Source organism: Danio rerio, chromosome 1 (assembly GCF_049306965.1).
Source record: "Danio rerio strain Tuebingen ecotype United States chromosome 1, GRCz12tu, whole genome shotgun sequence".
NCBI lineage: Eukaryota > Metazoa > Chordata > Actinopteri > Cypriniformes > Danionidae > Danio > Danio rerio.
Window position 1 is genome coordinate 13,843,547 of NC_133176.1, and position 19,846 is coordinate 13,863,392.

Below are 19,846 nucleotides of genomic sequence, written 5' to 3' on the forward strand. Positions count from 1 at the left end.
ATAAAGCTGAAATAAAAGGAAAGATAAATATTAATATAATTTTTATTTTTACAGAAATACTCATTGGTGAGTAGCTGAAATAAGCTCAAGCTTCAATTAAATCAGGCTTGAACCAGGGACCTTCTTGCTGTGAGGCGACAGCACTAATAAAAAATAGTTTGCTGTTAGTTCAAGCTACTTCTTTAAAATGAGCTGAAGTAGCACAATTCTTCAGTTTTTTGAGGGAAAACTTAATTGTTTCATGTCCAATCCACCTAAATTTGTAAAAACTAATAATTTAACTTTATTCCGTCATGTTGCTTCAACACGAATTGATGGCGTAAAACCCAGCATTTGTTATAGTCTTCCCCTCTGCACCGCTGTGACACCCACTGTGATTTCCTTTGGTCCTAGATTATCTTTCTAACATCCAACAAAATCAATTATTTTACTTGTTATATATTATTATAATGTTATTTTAGGATCATTAAAAGTAGAGGATTTTATTAATAATTCACTCCAGTGTTACTTAATTTTGCATTAGTTATAGTTAAATATTCCACTGTCAATTTAACAATTTTGTTTCAGCATTTTTTAATTACTTTTTTAATTTTAATTCAGATTTCATTTCATTTGTTAATTTAATTTGTTTAAATGCCATCATTTTCATACCTAAAAAAAGTAATATACTTACTTCAATTAGCCAAGGTAACATTTCTAATTTTCACAGTAGTCTGTAATTTAAATATAAGACTAATATGAAAATTAGTTACAATTTAGATTTCAACAATAGGCCATCCTTTATTTAAAAACCAAATGTTCTGTTTAAAATATTTATAGTGTTTTTATAACAAAACACTGCCCCCCCCCTGCTGTTCTCTCCAGTGCTAAAAAGTAAACGAGGTGAAGAGTATTGGGAAAGACAGATGAACACAGGGAATATGAGAGAAAGAAAAGGAGCTCCAGCAAGAGGAGAGACTGAGAAGCTCTTTTCTGAAACAGTCCATCCATCACGTAGCGTATGGAGCGGTGAGGAGGAACAGATTTAACTCAACGAGAGGCATGACGGTCATACACACGCAGAGAAACGCACACACACACACACACACACACACACACACACACACACACACACACACACACACACACACACACACACACACACACACACACACACACACACACACACACACACACACCGCGGCCCCAGTGGGAGTGGAAGGAGGCCTTGCCAGAGACTGAGACAAGGACACACACCAGCGGCTGCCCTCCACACGACGGTCATGGGTGAACTGTGAGCATGTGTGTGCGTGTGTTGTTTACTAGACCTCTGGAGTGTGTTTGCGCGGCCCTGAAGGTGTTGGAGCCGCACTGCGCTCACAGCGTGGCGGAGTCCCACTGGGATCGTCCCACTGGGGTTGTGTGGTTTAATAACTTGAGTGGAACTTGGGCCACACACATGGAGGCAAAAATAACACAAACAAGCTGCACACACACAACTGAGTTATAAGAAAACTCTGTATAGAAAAAAAAACTAGGCCTAGACTCCTCAGGTTGCCTTAGCAGGAATTCTTGTGGCCATAATACATGTTAGTGAATTATTGATGTTACTTATTGCTGAGGTATTACAAACTGCTTAAAGGGAAAGTCACCTATTCACCCTCATGCCTTCCTCATACAATCTTCTGCTCCAGTATAAACAGGTAGGCATTTCTTTGTTTAGTTAGTTTGTGTTTGGACAGTGCGATCTTGAATACTACTTTAAATCATTTTTAAAATAATCAGTATCTTATACTTGATCCCATAGTTAATATACTTTGTATTTGATCTAGTGACTAATAAATAGTTGGTAGATATACTGTGTACAGTTGAAGTCAGAATTATTAGCCCCCTTTGAACTTTTGTCTCATTTTTAAAATATTTTCCAAGTGATGTTTAACAGAGCAAGGAAATTTTCACAGTATTCTTTTTTATACACATGATTATGCCGTCAAACTGTTGTATAGATGCAATATCCTACTTGAAACAGTGCGATGTGGCTGTATATCATCACAAAAGGAACTCAGCCTGCGGCCTTGTGCCAAAGCACGCCTCCCATCATTGCTGATATACAGCCACATCGCACTGCTACTCGTGTGATATTGCTCATATTTATACAGTTGAAGTCATAATAATTAGCCCCCCTGAATTATGAGATCGTTTGTTTATTTTTTCCCCAATTTCTGTTTAACGAAGAGCAGATTTTTTTCAACACTTTTCTAAACATAATAGGTTTAGTAACTCATTTCTAATAATGGATTTATTTTATCTTTGCCATGATGACAGTAAATAATATTTGACTAGATATTTTTCAAGACACTTCTATAAAGCTTAAAGTGACATTTAAAGGCTTAACTCAGTTAATTAGTTAATTAGGGTAACTAGGCAGATTAGAGTAATTAGGCAAGATATTGTATAACAGTAGTTTGTTCTGTAGACAGTCAAGAAAAAATATATCTTAATGGGGCTAACAATTTTATCCCTATAATGGTGTTTAAAAAATTAAAAACAGCTTTTATTCTAGCCGAAATAAAACAAATAAGACTTTCTCCAAAAGAAAAAAATATTATCAGACATACTGTGAAAACTTCCTTGCTCTGTTAAACATCATTTGGAAAATATTTTAAAAAAATTAAAGGGGGGCTAATAATTAAGACTTCAACTGTATATTAAATTTTCTGTTTAACAAAGCAAAGACATGTACCAATGAATTTTATATAATGTTATTTTCTTCTGGAGTATTAGTTTAGTTAGAATATAAATAAATATTTTATTTAAAAAATAACCTTTAAGGTCAATATTGAGCCCTTAAGAATTCTCCCCACCCCCCAACCCTCCTCCTGATTGACTACAGAATGAACTACTGTTGTCTAATGACTTGGCTAATTAACCTAACTCAACAAATGAATAAGCCTTTAAATAGCATTTTAAGCTGAATATTAATATCTAACAAAATAACTTGTCAAAAATGATGTACTGTCATCATGGAAAAAGCAAAAGAATCGTCATAAAAAAGTAATAAAATCGATTGTGTTTTAAAATGTGTTGAAAAAAAATCTTCTCTATAATATCTTATATTTAAAGTAGATCAATTATGCTAAAATCCCTTTTATAAGGGATGTCATACAAGTTCCAGATCAAACAAAAAATCAATTTCTGTCATTGCTTACAGGTTTTTCATATTTGATTTGTTATTCTTCACCGAATCCTACAAAGTGTCCCCTGTTTGGAGGCCAATGTAATCTACTAAATTCTTCTACTATCGCCCCAAATCTACTTCCATTTTCCATTCACTTCTTATACCTTTAAATGTAGGAAATTAGAGTTTGAGGCGAGTCCTGTGCTTGATTTCCCTATTACTGACAGTCAGAATCATTCAGCACTAATATCATAAGTTAGTACTTCAGCAGACGGTGTCAGCTAAGCTCATTAATAGCAGCAGTCACTACTGTACTTTCACAGCAAGTTTCACACCAAAGATTTTAATGGAAACCCATGTGCAGACAGCAAACTTGACATGCAGTGAAACAAAATACAATCTTCCCTACTGGAAAGAGCTGCTTAAAACAGCATGACGGATTAGCTGCTGCTAGTCTGGTGTTAATTTACCTGATGCTAGTAAATAAAGCTGGTGAATCAAAATGATCCTTACTGGTTTCGCTAGTTTAACAGTATCTCACCACAAAGACTACCACCCAAAACATTTTTTTTCAGCATGGCTACATGAGAAGCATTATCGAATCTTGTCAAATGGCTTTGAGAAATGGTATCTTTTCAGGAGGGCTGATGCAGCCTATAGTGTATTCTTGATTCTCTTGTTGAAACGTTGTTTTGTGGAGAGAGCTTCTATTGATCATAACCTTTCGACCTGTTCTCCCCATGCTAACGTTAAACTCTATATCTCACGGCTGACACCAGCTGCTACTGAACACAGAAAAACATCATACAAGACTCCGTGCTTTATAGTGGGCGATGTCTAACTGTTTATCAGGGACGCATGGGAGAAAGTGTAAAGAACCGTTCTCAAAGATTTGATACATCCAGTTTTTGTTGTAAATACACACATTAGCATAGAGTGAGATTTACTAACAGCTAAAAACTTTGGTAGCACTTATTTTTAAGGTGTTCTTGTTACACATGCAACAAACTCTAAACCTAATCCTCATACTAACCCTTTACATAGTATGACATTCATTCATTTTCTTTTTGGCTTAGTCCCTTTATTAATCTGGGGTTGCCACAGCAACTTATCCAGAATATGTGTTACGCAGCGGATGCCTTCCAGCTGAAATCCATTACTGGGAAACACCCATACACTCTTAAATTCACACACATAGACTACGGACAATTTTAGTTTACTCCATTAACCTGTACCATGTCTTTGGACTTGTGAGGGAAACAAGAGCACCTGGAGGAAACCCAGAAGTGCCAACATACCCAGCCGAGACTTTAACCAGCGACTCTCTTGCTGTGAGGTGACATCACTCCCTACTGCGCCACCGCGCCGCCATTGTATGACATACAATTAAATATTATTCCTCAATAGTTAAATCAATTGTTTAACTGTAACAATGACACCTTGAAATAAAGTATAAACAAAACGTTGGTCAGATTTAGATTTACAAAATGTTTGTACATTGAAACAGTTTGTGATTTTTCCACATTTTTCAGGTTTTTTATATTTGATAAATTTGCAACAATTTCAAAAAATCTTTTTTCACATTGTCATTATGGGGTATTGAGTGTAGAATTTTAAGCAAATAAATTAATTGAATCCATTTTGGAATAAGGCTGTAACATTTGGAAAAGCACTTATAAATAGTATTTAATAGCCTCTTAAGGCTCAAGTATTTTACATGCATTTTTTATTTCTCTTTGCTATTTAGGCTTATTGGAACCTCATTAGAATAAAACCTAAGTATCATCTTTTAATACGATGTACTTTAAGAGAAAAAGGATGTCCATATATGTGGACTCGTGGACGGAATTTCCATAACACAATAAAGTCACCTTTTTATAACAGAATGAAAAACTCTTTATTTCTGCCTTGAACACAGCAGTTTTTTTCTGATTGTTCTTTAATGCATTAATAACACATACGCACATATTTTTAAACATGTTTTGACTATCAGTAAAAACATTTTTTTTGCCCATGAATTTATTTTTCTTTTTTAAATATTCTCAAATGATGTTTAACAGAACAAAGAAATTTTCACAGTATGTCTGATTATGTTTTTTCTTCTAGAGAAAGTCTTATTTGTTTATTTAGGCTAGAATAAAAGCAGTTCTTATTTTTTAAAAGCCATTTAGGCAATAACTTGCCTAATTACACCTAACCTGCCTAGTTAACCTAATTAACCTAGTTAAGCCTTTAAATGTTACTTTAAGCTTTATAGAAGTGTCTTGAAAAATATCTAGTCAAATATTATTTACTGTCATCATGGCAAAGATTAAATAAATTAGTTATTAGAAATGAGTTATTGAAACTATTATGTTAAGAAATGTGTTGAAAAAAAATCTTCTCTCTGTTAAACAGAAATTGGGGAAAAAAATTAAACAGGGGGCTAATAATTCTGACTTCAACTGTATGTGGCCACTAAGCCCTAGGAGGCTAGATATTTTTCAGGATACGAGTATTCACCTTAAAGTGACATTTAAAGGCTTACTGTAACTAGGTTAATTAGGCAAATTAGGGTAATTAGGCAAATCATTGTATAACAGTGGTTTGTTCTGTAGACAATCGAAAACAATATTGCTTAAGGAGGATAATAACAAGGGTAATTTTCCCTCGAAATGGTTTAAAAAAAATTAAAAACTGCTTTTATTCTAGCCGAAATAAAACAAATATCACCAAAAAAATATTATTACATTATCAAAAAAGCGGAGAAACCTTAACTTTAAGTCTGCTCTTTTAACACCCACCCCGCTATTGTTTGGATCAGGAAAAAATAAACATTGTTTTTCTTTATTAAAGATTTACAGGCCGCAGTTCACGACTTGACACGCCTCGACTTGACTTCAACTTCAACCTCACACTCATCTGTAGTCGTATCCTTTCACACTCACTCCTACACACACACACACACACACACACACACACACACGCACGCACGCACGCACGCACACACACACACACACACACACACACACACAAAAAGAAAAGTTATATAAAAGACATCACTTTAAAAGCACCCAGCCAAGAAACACAAGCGCAGTGCTCTCAAACAGACACAGTGTGAACTGTAATTAGTGCTGTCTCTACTTCACTGCACCTCATCACACGTTCATGCATCTTCTCTCTCTCTCTTTCTCTCTCTCTCTCTCTTAAACACAAGCACACACACACGCAGTAGGATGTGCAATTAGAGATGTCCTGCTAAGCTCCATAGCTGCACTCCATTGCTGCCATGTAACATCACCTCACACAGAGCAACGTCGCTCTTTTCCTCATCTCCCTTTATTTTCTCATTTTTATACTTTCTGTGATTCGTCTAACTCTTCTTGAACTTCACTTTTGCTTGTATACATTCTTCTGAGTATGTCAAATGATCATAAAAAATCTGAGATTTTAACAGCACTATTAAAAAATTGTCCTGCCTTCAAATTCTGAATAGAATCAAATAACCTTTTCTAGTCAACTCAACATAAACTAACTTAAAATAATGCTTTAAACTTTGTACAGCTAAATTAATTTATTAGGGCGTCACAGTGGTGCAGTGGTTAGCACAATTGCCTCATAGCAAGAAGATTGCTGGTTCAAGCCTCGGCTGGGTCTGTTGGCATTTGTGTAGAGTTGGCATGTTCTCCCCCTTTCCTTTGGGTGCTCCCAAGTCCAAAGACATGTGCTAAAGGTGAATTGGGTAAGCTAAATTGACCATAGTATGTGTGTGAATGAGAGTGTAAAGATGTTTCCCAGTGATGGGTTGCAGTTGGAAGGGCACCTGCTGTGTAAAACATAAGCTGGATGAGTTTGTGGTTCATTCCGCTGTGGTGACCCCAAATTAATAAAGGAACTAAGCGGAAAAGAAAATGAATGAATGAATGAATGAATAATAACCTCATGTGGAACTCTGAAGATGTGCAATCTCCAGAAAAGATTACAAAGGTACGTTTTCAGAAAGAGCCTTAGTTGGTAATACAATTTCAAAACCAGCTACTGTGCTGACTACAATGCATTGCTTTCACCACAGCTAAATTCTAGCCAGAAGAAGGTATATTAGGCATATTACATTTAGAAAAAGTCAGCAGCACTCAACCTAAACCCCTTCTTAAACAGGCAGTTCACCTGGATTTGGAAAAGAGTGTCATTTTCACAAGCATTCTGGAGAATCTTCTAAGAGGAAATGGTAACAGAGTAAGGACTGAAGCAGTACCAGCGGAGGCGCCTCGTTCTGTTTTTCACCAAAACTCTCTCACTTGCTTTTCCTGTCTGTGTTGGGCACAGTTGTTGTGCGTATTAGTGTATTCAGTCTCTATGCTCCTAATTGGCTGTTAGCACTAAACTGCAGGCAGGTCCCTGGGAAGCCAATCTGCCTCAGAAAAGAGTAAACACAAACACATAAACACAAATAAACACATAAAGGAAAGGTCTGCCAAGCACAGAGGCACAGTGGGACTTCACTTTTCCAAACGTCACACAGCACTGAGCCATACATCATTACTTTGACGGGTGTTTAAACACATGTGAATAAGGGATCAGCAATGGCAATGCGAAAGGCAAAAGACCATGTTTGTTATGGTATACTAGCAGATTGCTGCACACGGTGCGCAGTATATTCTACTTAAAAATGTACGTGAAAACGCTGTTCTGTATTATAGGATATAAGGATATACACTTCAAATGTATGATACTACTTTAGCATGTGCAGGTTAGGGGATTTAATCCATATACAGTTGAAGTCAGAATAAATAGCCCCCCTGAATTAATAGACAGCTTGTTTATTTTTCTCACAAATTTCCGTTTAACGGAGAGAAGATTTTTTTCAACACATTTCTAAACATAATAGTTTAACTTATTTCTAATAACTGGTTTATTTTATCTTTGCCATGTTGACTAGGCAGGTTAGGGTAATTAGGGAAGTTATTTCATAACGGTGGTTTGTTCTGTAGATTATCAAGAAAAAATATAGCTTAAAGGGGCTAACAATTTTGACCTTAAAAGGGTGTTTAAAAATTTAAAACTGCTTTTATTCTTGCCGAAATAAAACAAATAAAACTTTTTCCTGAAGAAAAAATATTATCAGACATACTGTGAAAATTTCCTTGCTCTGTTAAACATAATTTGGAAATTATTTAAAAAAGAAGAAAAAAATCGAATAATTCTGACTTTAACTGTATCCATAAACACTGGCCAATTTAGTGTTGTAGGTTTCATGGCTAAATTTGACCAGCCTGGTGGACAATCTTCATTTATTGCACTATAAGAGCAGAATGTGAAGGTTTATTTAGCAGAGTAGTAGCAAATATTGAGGTACACACAACATTATGGGTGACATATCAGAGGACGAATTGTTGTGTGTGTCTCGCTTGCGCATCTGTGATCAAGACAGCAAGTCTTTGTTATGTATCAAGAGCCACAGTATCCACACTAAAAAAATTATTACTGTACCTGACCAAACTACCTGTTTAAAATGAGCTGAAACAACACAATTCTTCTAATTTCTTTGGCCAATTTATTTGTTTTATGTTCAGCTTAAATTTGTAAACCATTTAGTTAAGCATAATGTGGTAACACTTTACAATAAGGTTCATTAGTTAATGCATTTACTAACATGAACTAATCATGAACATCACTTTTACAGCATTTATTAATCATATTTGAACATTTACTAATGCATTATTAACATTCAAGTCCATGCTTGTTAACATTAGTTAATGCACCATGAGTTAACATGAACTAACAATGAACAACTGTATTTTCATTAACTAACGTTTATTAACATGAATAAATACTGTAGTAAATATTGTTTATTGTTTGTTCATGTTAGTAAATGCATTAATTAACATTAACTAATGAACCTTATTGTAAAGTGTGACCCATAAGGTGTTGGGACAACATAAAGGATTTGTGTTGGTCCAACTATAAGGGGACCTGTAGTTGCATGCTTTGCGTTGGATTGAATTAAGAGAGGGAAATGTTGACAATAAATAGAATCTTAGATGTGCAAAAGTAATGTAAGACTTGTTAGAGTTTAATCTTCACTTTAGTTTGAAGAGTTAAAAGATTTTCATGTAATGCTTGAGTTTTGAGATTACAATCTTGCAGAAGCACATTCTTTGGCTGCTCTCAGCTTAATTAGCAAATAACTATAAAATAGCAATAACTGTCCTAGAACTAGCTCTGAGATCAGTCTCAATCCATGTAACTCATGAAACATGGATGACTTCAGATAAAACTGAGAGATTTTGAAATGTACGACACATACAGTTGAAGTCAGATTTATTAGCCCCCCTGTAAATTTTTTTCCCAATTTCTGTTTAACGGAGAGCAGAGTTTTTTCAACACATTTAAACATAATATTTTTAATTACTCATTTCTAGTAACTGATTTATTTTATCTTTGCCATGATGACAGTAAATAATATTTGACTAGATATTTTTCAAGACACTTTTATACAGCTTAAAGTGACATTTAAAGGCTTAACTAGGTTAATTAGGTATACTAGGCAGGGGTGCGTTTCCCGAACAACAACGTAACTCGCGGCTGAATTGTCATGTTGCATCAATTGGGAAAAGAACGATGTAGTGACGAGTGTTTCCCAAAACCTGTAGTTCCCCTTCGGTTGGGGAACTTCAGTGCCATGAATGGGAGGATTCGGATCAGAAGCCGCTTATCTGGAGAGTATTGAACGGGCCAATGAATGAAATTAATTGGCAGCGTAAGCTTGCGCAGGTGTGCGACATCTGCAATTATCTCAGCATATAAGCACACCTGAAGCCAGCAGACGCCATCCTTTTCGCTTCAGATCCTTTCTGAGTGAGTCGATGAGGGTTCCTCTTGCTGATCAGCACTTCAGAGCGAACGAGTGTGTCTCCCGGTCCAGAGTGGGTCTTTGCGGTGGCAGACGGTCGAGCTGGGTTACTCCCTTGCCTGCGGTTCTTTGGGTCCGGTCCTCCAGAGCGGTGCGTATAGTTGCAACTTTCCTAAAAGAGCAACACAGTCGTGCAGCACGTCCTTTTCAGGATGGCGCTCCGACTGTGCGTTTCTGGATGCGGGGGTTTCCTGTCTCCGGATGATGGACACGATCACTGCATTGCATGTTTGGGGGTCCAGCATGTTAATGCGGTGCTCGCGGGCGGTTCATGTCGTCATTGCGATGCCATGACCGTTGCACAGCTAAGATCGCGGCTAACTTTCGCAAGAGAGCGAGCCACCCCAGTTGCCTCCTGTTCTAAAAAAGCAGCGGGCGCTCGGGCAGATCTGAGGGTTTCAGCGGGAGCTAATCCGCCGCCCACGGGCTCGCGGACCTCTCGCTCCTCACGGCGCTCCATCCAAGCTTCGGGTGGTGAGAGTGATCCGTCTAACCAGATGGTAGCTCTCACACTCGCTGACACCGGAGATCAGATGTCCTCCGCGGCATCGGAGGGTGGGCTTTCACTGTCCGACGAAGATCCGGACCCGCTCGCCCCCTCCGGGCAGGTGAGCGCTGTCAAATCGGATCCTGAAGCGGACATGTTAGCCGTGCTTTCCCGGGCTGCTTCGGCCGTGGGGTTGGAGATGGTTTATCCCCCAGCTCCGCGGCCGGACCGACTAGATGGGTGCTACGTAGAGGACCAGAAGGCGAAGCCTTCGAAGCCTCTCGTCCCCTTCTTCCCGGAAGTGCACAGTAGGCTCACGCAGTCCTGGAGGGCACCTTTCTCTGCCCGTGCTGCGAGTGCCTCCGCCCTCACCGCCCTTGACGGCGGAGCTGCCAGGGGGTATGAGGCGATCCCGTCAGTGGAGCGCGCTATCGCGGTCAATCTTTGTCCGCGCGGCGCCTCTACGTGGCGGGGTTTGCCCCGCCTCCCGTCCAAAGCCTGTAGGTTGTCTGCCTCCCTCGGAGCCAGAGCTTATAAGGCTGCGGGCCAGGCTGCTTCTGCTTTGCACGCGATGGCCACCTACCAGCGCTACCAAGCGCAGGCGCTGGCCGAGCTGCACGAGGGCGGGTCCAACCCAAGCTTATTACATGAGCTGCGCACCGCGACCGACTATGCTCTTCGGACTACTAAGTCCGCCGCGTGTGCGCTGGGGAGGACGATGTCCACACTTGTGGTTCAGGAACGCCACCTCTGGCTAAACCTGGCCGATATGCGCGACGTTGACAAAGTTCGCTTTCTTGACTCGCCCATATCCCAGGCTGGCCTGTTCGGCGACACCGTCGGTGAATTCACCCAGGAATTCAAGGCGGTGAAAGAGCAGTCGGATGCGATGGGCAATGTCATCTATCGGCGTGGCCGTAAGCCCGCTCCGCCCGCCGAGCCATCCACCTCCGCTGTTCCTCGCCGAGGGCGCCCGCCAACGAGTGCTGCCCCGCCCCCGCCTGCGCCTCCGGCCAAGCGGGCGCGGCGTTCACCTCGAAAGCAGGCAGCCCCTCCTGCCCAGGGCGCCGTTAAAGCCGGTAAACGGACCGCGAAGCGTCCCTGAGACAGGCCATCCGGAGAAGAGGAAACTTGCTCTTTCCCCGCTGGAGGGCGGGGCCCCGATAACAACGGTACTTTTCAGTGCCACCAAAACATCAGTAAAAGAGCACTTTTTCCCTTCCCCGGATGTGACTGCACGAGTTCTGCCAGTCCGGGACGCGCTGCCTTCCGGCTCGCAGACTCTACGTGCTTCGCCAGTGGCTCACGAGCGCTGGGGGGACGGTCTCCCTTCCCTCAGCCCTCCAGCCCCCTCTCCGGAGTCAGGGTGCGGAGCCAGAGCGAATCGCTCTCCTCCAGCTTTTCCGCGGGACCCTCGTGCTTCCCGGATCAGCACACCCACTCCGCGCTGCCCCACCGCTGGTACGTCAGCGATTGTAGCGATGACTCCATTAGCGAGGGCTCTGCCTGCCTGGTTAGCGCGGGCCAGCCCCTCGCGGTGGCTCATACGCACAATCAGACTCGGTTACGCGATTCAGTTCGTGAAACGGCCCCCCAAGTTTACGGGCGTGTATTTCTCCAGGGTCAACCCCCTGTCCGCCCCTGTCTTGCGAGAGGAGATTGCTGCCCTCCTGGCGAAGGGTGCAATCGAGCCGGTTCCTCCAGCCGAGATGGAGAGTGGGTTTTACAGCCCATACTTCATCGTACCCAAAAAGAGCGGTGGGTCACGGCCAATCCTAGATCTGCGCGTTTTGAACCGCTGTCTGCACAAGCTGCCGTTCAGAATGCTCACGCAGAGGCGCATTCTCCAATGCGTTCGTCCTCGGGATTGGTTTGCAGCCATAGACCTGAAGGACGCGTATTTCCATGTCTCCATTCTTCCACGCCACCGCCAATTTCTGCGGTTTGCGTTCGAGGGTCGAGCGTGGCAGTACAAGGTCCTCCCCTTCGGGCTCTCTCTGTCTCCGCGGGTCTTCACCAAACTCGCGGAGGGTGCCCTAGCGCCCCTTCGGCTCGCGGGCATTCGCATACTCAGTTATCTCGACGACTGGCTGATTTTAGCCCACTCGCGGGAGCAATTGATTATGCACAGGGACGAGGTGCTTCGGCATCTCCGCCTACTGGGGCTTCAGGTCAACCGAGAAAAGAGCAAACTCGCCCCCGTGCAGAGGATTTCTTTTCTCGGGATGGAGCTGGACTCGATCACCATGGTAGCGCACCTCTCCGAGGAACGCGCTCGCCTGTTGCTGAACTGTCTGAGGGAGCTCGACAGCAAACTAGTGGTCCCACTGAAGTTCTTTCAGAGGCTCCTGGGGCATATGGCATCCGCAGCCGCCGTCACGCCGCTCGGGTTGCTCCATATGAGACCACTTCAGCACTGGCTTCACGATCGGGTCCCCAGACGCGCATGGCACGCGGGCACACACCGGGTCTCGGTTACTGCGCTGTGTCGCCGCGCCCTCAGCCCTTGGAACGACCCCTCGTTCCTACAGGCCGGTGTGCCTCTAGGACAGGCGTCCAGCCATGTTGTTGTTTCAACAGACGCTTCCAACACGGGTTGGGGGGCCGTGTGTCGCGGGCATGCGGCTGCGGGCCTCTGGAAGGGTGCCCAGCTGCATTGGCATATCAATCGCCTAGAGCTGTTGGCAGTGTTCCTCGCTCTCCACCGCTTTTTACCGGTGCTGGAGCGGCAACACGTGCTGGTCAGGACGGACAGTACGGCGGCGGCGGCGTATATCAACCGCATGGGGGGTATGCGCTCTCGCCGCATGTCTCAGCTCGCCCGCCGTCTGCTCCTCTGGAGTCACCCGCGGCTGAAATCGCTGCGCGCCATTCACGTCCCAGGCACGCTCAATCATGCAGCCGATGCGCTCTCACGACAGCTGTTACGCCCTGGAGAATGGAGACTCCACCCCGAGTCTGTTCAGCTGATATGGGCGCGATTCGGGGAGGCCCAGATCGATCTGTTTGCTTCCCCCGAGAACGCTCACTGCCAGTTGTTTTTTTCCCTGACCGAGGGCTCTCTCGGCACGGATGCACTGGCCCACAGCTGGCCTCGGGGCATGCGCAAGTATGCGTTTCCCCCAGTGAGCCTGCTCGCGCAGTTTCTGTGCAAGGTCAGGGAGGACGAGGAACAGGTTCTGCTAGTTGCGCCCCTTTGGCCCAACCGGACCTGGATATCAGAGCTCTCACTCCTCGCGACGGCCCTCCCCTGGCGGATCCCTTTGAGAGAGGACCTACTCTCTCAGGGACAGGGCACCATCTGGCACCCTCGCCCCGATCTTTGGAACCTCCACGTGTGGTCCCTAGACGCGAGGAAGACTTAGGTAACCTACCGACTGCGGTGGTTAATACCATCACTCAGGCTAGAGCCCCCTCCACGAGGCGCGCCTACGCCCTGAAGTGGAGTCTATTCACTGAATGGTGCGTCTCTCGCAGAGAAGACCCCCGAAATTGCCAGATTAGTGTTGTGCTCTCTTTCCTTCAAGAGAAGTTGGACAGCAGGCTGTCGCCCTCCACTCTCAAGGTTTACGTGGCCGCCATCTCCGCTTATCATAGCGCGGTAGCTGGCGGCACCGTGGGAAAGCATAACCTGGTCATCCAGTTCCTTAGGGGTGCTAGGCGAATTGATCCATCTCGCCCCCCTCTCATGCCCTCTTGGGATCTCGCCCTCGTTCTCACGAGTCTGCGATCCGATCCCTTTGAGCCACTCGAATCAGTATCTCTAAGATTTCTGTCCCTGAAGACAGCTCTGCTGGTTGCGTTGGCCTCCATCAAGAGGGTCGGGGACCTGAAGGCATTTTCGGTCAGTGACTCGTGCCTGGAATTCGGGCCGGATTACTCTCACGTTATCCTGAGACCCCGCCCCGGTTATGTGCCCAAGGTTCCTACCACCCCCTTTAGAGATCAGGTAGTGAACCTGCAAGCGCTGCCCCCGGAGGAGGCAGACCCAGCCCTTTCTTTACTTTGTCCAGTTCGCGCTCTGCGCATTTATGTGGACCGTACTCCGAATTTTAGATCATCTGAGCAGCTCTTTGTCTGTTATGGCGGTCGGCAGCAGGGAAGTGCCGTATCGAAACAAAGATTATCCCACTGGGTTGTGGATGCCATTTCACTCGCTTATTCGAGTCGAGGTCAGCCGTGTCCCCCGGGAGTACGTGCACACTCCACTCGGAGCGTTGCATCCTCTTGGGCGCGTGCACGCGGCGCCTCTCTAACAGACATCTGTAGAGCTGCGGGCTGGGCGACACCCAACACATTTGCAAGGTTTTACAATCTGCGAGTGGAGCCGGTTTCCTCAAGGGTATTAGGTAACCCTTTGGTGATTGAGGAGACAACTCGGTAGGGTGTTGAAACACGCTTGCGGCGCCATTCTCCCTAAACACGGAGGTACGTGCGCCTTTTTTATCTGTCAGTAAAGTTCCCCGTCAGGTGAGCCCTGCAGATTCCTCCGTGGCCCCCAGCACTGACTCAGCGGAGGAGTCACTTGCTGGCCCACTACGTTGTAGGTCTGCCCGCTGGTCAGCCCGCGTTTTGGGTATAGGTGCCTGCTATGCGTGATCCCCACTAGGCGATCCCATATGCTTATTCCGCCACGGTTAAGTCCCCCCCCTGGGCGGACCCGTGTCTTCCCTCTCCGCTAACCACTCTTTTGCTATGCGTACTCCCCCTTTTTAGGGCTAGTCCATAGGTAAATTCTGCCATCTATCCCCCCCTTGGGTAACGGATGGCCTCCGCAGCGTCCTCCCTATCGGGATTGCACGCTTCCCAACGTACTGTCGTATTTCCTAGAATTATCTAGATGCTCACGACTTCCCAAAAAATATATCTAAATCCGTAAAACTTCTGTTGAAGTAGGATAAATTAGGGCCAGGGACACGTTGGAGGACCGCGCCCCCCATGATGTGGGTGCGTCACGCTTGCTTGACTATCTCCTCATCGGGGGTGTTGGTTATGGCGCTTTCCATATTCTCCCATTCATGGCACTGAAGTTCCCCAACCGAAGGGGAACGTTCGAGGTTACAGAAGTAACCCTTCGTTCCCCGAGGAGGGGAACGGAAGTGCCATATTCCGTCGCCATAATGACTGTCCCTTAGCTGTTTGAAAGTCTCTTCAGCTTAAAAGGATGGCGTCTGCTGGCTTCAGGTGTGCTTATATGCTGAGATAATTGCAGATGTCGCACACCTGCGCAAGCTTACGCTGCCAATTAATTTCATTCATTGGCCCGTTCAATACTCTCCAGATAAGCGGCTTCTGATCCGAATCCTCCCATTCATGGCACTTCCGTTCCCCTCCTCGGGGAACGAAGGGTTACTTCTGTAACCTCGAACGTTTCTCTGTTGCTGATCTGTTGCTCTAAACGGGGTAGAGTAACAACTTCTTTAGAGAAGAACCCTATCATTTTTAAAAAAAAATTGTTTTACACAAACATGCATTTTAAAACATTTTAATATTAGTTTGGCTAAAAAACATGCACTTGTTTTCCATATTAATTGAAATATATGTAAAGAGCACATTTGTTTCCTTTTTGCATATTATTGAGATTACATATCCACAGCCCTGGCAGCATGCTATTTTGCACACAGTCAGAAAGTACTTTTTTTCTCCATTGGACAGAGTCTCTGTTCTCCTTGAGAATACAGGTTGTGGATGGAGTCTGTGCACGCTCATATGCACTACGTATGGATCGGATCTTCTCTCCTCTCAGTACTCATTACACTGCTGTCAGTGTCTCAAGGCTTCCAACTGAGCCGGAGCCTGAAAACGTGCCTCATATCCATCATTTGTTTTCTCTCTCCAAATGACCCCAATCCAGAATGCTTTATCTTTAATGTTTTACCTAAATACCCTCTGTTTGGAGAAAACATTCATTCGTTCATTTTCTTTGCGGCTTTATTAATCAGGGGTCGCCACAGCGGAATGAACTGCCAACTTATCCAACACATGTTTGAAACAGCAGATGCCCTTCCAGCTGCAATCCAACATTGCGAAACACCTATACACACTCTTGCACACACTCACATACACTATTGCCAATTTAGCTTATTAATTGCCAACTGACCCAGCCGGGGCTCGAACCAGTGACCTTCTTGCTGTGAGGCCATTGTATTACCCACTGTGCCACCGTGCTGCCCTGGAGAAAACATAAAATACCTAAAAAAATAATTTAAACACATTATACAGAAAATAAAATATATAGACAAAAACAGGGACAAGTTAACAGTGATGGACGCAAATGTGCATCCACACACACACACACACACACACACACACACACACACACACACACACACACACACACACACACGCACACACGCACACACACACAATTTCTGTCTGCCTACACTGGGGACTTAATTATTGGCTCAGACCTGACTGGAGACAGACTTTTTATATTATTAACATCACTTCATTTCCATATTAATACGGAGAATGTTTCTTATTAAAAAGAAACAAGCTCATCTTCAAACACAGAAGGAAAAAAAGCACCTGCTGAAAAATACATCACTTTGTTCTACGCGCTCAAGTCAAACTGGGTGCCGCGACGAAAAGCAGAAGGTCTCGTTTTTTTGTAGAAATAGGAGATTATTCTAAAAAGAACATGATGACTTTTATATTCTAATAAATCCATTTGTACTTTTCTCTCTCTCTGCCACGCTATTTCCCCTGGGTCCTTTGGTTTGATTTGCATCCATTTTTTCCTGCTTTCCTTCATTTGGTTTTTCTTCTCTTCATCTGATGTGCTTAATACCTGCAATACAACAGAGATGCTACAGTAGATCAGTTAAATCAGAGGTGTGTGTCTGCTTTTCTCTTTGCTGTGTGAAAGCTCTTGTAGTGTTGGTTGGGTTTGGCTGGTTTATCTGTGAGTGAGAATCGTTGAAAACCTTTCTGTGCTATTTGAAGAGCCTTTCACAGATTTGAGTCAAAGGTTGTTAAGACTACATGTCTCAAGGCTTTAACAAAAAATAAATAAATAAAATGCCAAGCCAGTTATAAGAGTTCTTAGGTTGTTGCCAAAGAATCAGTATGGTGAATACAGTAAAAACAGTCATTTAATTTTCATGTCATTTTTTCATGTTTTTTTTTTTTTTAAGAAAATTATTCTGTTCATAAGGGCGGCATTTATTAAATATAAAAGATTGTAAATATTTATTAAAATTATAAATAACTGCTTTTATTATTGTATGTAGTTTAAAATGAAATCAATATCCCAGTCATTATTGCTTTTATTACTCTTACAACGATAATAATAATAATAATAATAATAATAATAATAATAATAATAATGATAATAATAATAATAATAAAATATAGCTGCAAGCAGCAATTAACGGGCCAAGCAGTTCAGAGCCAGAAAGACCAAAGCAGTCCAGAGGCAGAATGAGCACATTTGAGCATATTTGTTGGTGCTGTAAACAAAAAACACTTTGCCTATTGACACAAATTTTACAACACTTGGTCAACATATTCTGATGATGATCTGAATCAAATTGGGTGATATTTCAGCAAACGGTCTAGGTGGAGTATGAAAATTAATAAATCAAAATCAATATGGCGGACAGGAAGTTTAGACAAATATGGCAAATTTGGTAACAGTGTTCTCGGCATGACCCAAGGAATAAGTTGAGATCAATTTTACCACAATAAGCCAAAAATGCAATCAACATTTATTAGCCATTTGGGAATATATATTATTGATAGTTAGTTAAGGGTTTTTAACACGTAACCACTAGGTGACGCTGTTACCAAATAGATGTGTTGTGGTTATTGCGAGGTGACAGTGACACACCTAAAGTTCAGCTTTAATACAATTAAAAGCTTCACAATTACAGCCTCAGATGATCTTTGACATTGTGGTTTAATAGGAGTTAAAAAAAATGGTTTTCAATCAAAAACAAAATGACGGACAGGAAGTTCCGTTTTATTTTGGCATTTTTGGTATCAATGGTCTCGGCATGATCCAGGGAATATAACAAAACACATGGCATGTCAAAAAGTAATGTTTAGCAAAAGTTATTAGCATTTTTCAAAAATTAATTATAACTTTTGGCCAAAAGGTGGCGCTGCTCCAGACGTTTTTGACTACCTTCAGGAAATGGTGTCAAAGATGCATACCATGTTTTTGTAAACTGGGGGGGTCTAACAATTCTGACTTTAATTGCATGTATATAATCTTTAGTGCTCATATAAAATTCTTTCATGACAACCCTTCTGAGAGATTATAGCATGTTAAAGGAACACTTTAACAATTGTTCATTTATAAGGACTATTTACAATAATTCTCAAAATGGAAAATGGTTGGTCTGTTGGTCGAATACATCCAACCATAAGGGAAGAGTGGGAACTAGTAGCATTTTTTAATAAAAAAAATATATTTTTAAAAGATGTTTTAGACAATTTTAACAAATGTAGAACATCTTTAAAATAATTTTACTTTAAATATAAATTTTAAATTGTTACTTTTGAATCAATCAAGAGGGACAAAAGTAAAAAAATGTGTGGATCAAAAGTAACACAATATTTGCTAGATTAAATCTTGTTAATTTTAAATAAATCTGACTATGATCTTGTTAATGTTAACTGCAAACAAATGTTTGGTTCTTTATTTAATGGTTAATTCAACTGTTCCAGAAAAACAAAGCTTGTGCAGAGCACTGGGTGTTGTTTAGGCTGCCAAGATGAGTAATAGATTACTAAAAAATGCTATCAGGAGACTATAAACATGCTGGATTATAATCACATTTCTGTCCTGTCACTGTGAATCATAAATAATAATAATAACATGAGATCATACCGTCAACATTTCTGATGAGTAATTGCAGATTTATGTCACTTTCCATTCAGGAAAACATTTGGCATTTGTTCGCCGAGGGCAATTACGGCTCATCACATAAACATACGACATGTCACATTCGCACCCAAACATATGTAGAGCATTAGAAAGCACTTCAGGATTGGGTGATCTCGCAGAGCATATGTATAAGTGATCGTGTACACACAAACCTAAAGGGAATTCGCCCTGATGACAACTCCACATGTTATGGTGGTACGCACTGCAGGCGGCTGTCAAAAAAGGGAGCGTATAGACAAACTCACACGCGCTTACCCATAATCCCTCACTGATGAGAGACTGGCATGAAACACAATGCCGAGACATAATTAATGAGCCTGTTTTGCTGTCTGTCTCCACTCTAATATATTCACAGGCTTCAGCTGCTCTGTGTGACAGCTTGTTGGTTTAGACTGCGAGAGTTGACGGTACCAGATC

The 19,846-nt window shown here is 42.5% G+C and overlaps 1 long non-coding RNA gene across 4 annotated transcripts in view; it reads right to left on the reverse strand.

The window, feature by feature from the left end:
- The window catches only part of LOC141384915 (uncharacterized), a 47,640-nt gene that overhangs the window by 14,909 nt on the left and 12,885 nt on the right, over positions 1–19,846 (reverse strand). Inside the window, exon 3 of one of the 4 annotated variants that reach the window (XR_012405491.1) lies at positions 16,637–16,728. The exons of 2 other annotated variants lie outside the window; for them this stretch is intronic. This is a non-coding gene — a long non-coding RNA (uncharacterized lncRNA). Of the gene's footprint in view, positions 1–16,461; positions 17,327–19,846 lie in introns of those variants that run through there. One more of the 4 variants, XR_012405489.1, reaches the window with a different exon arrangement.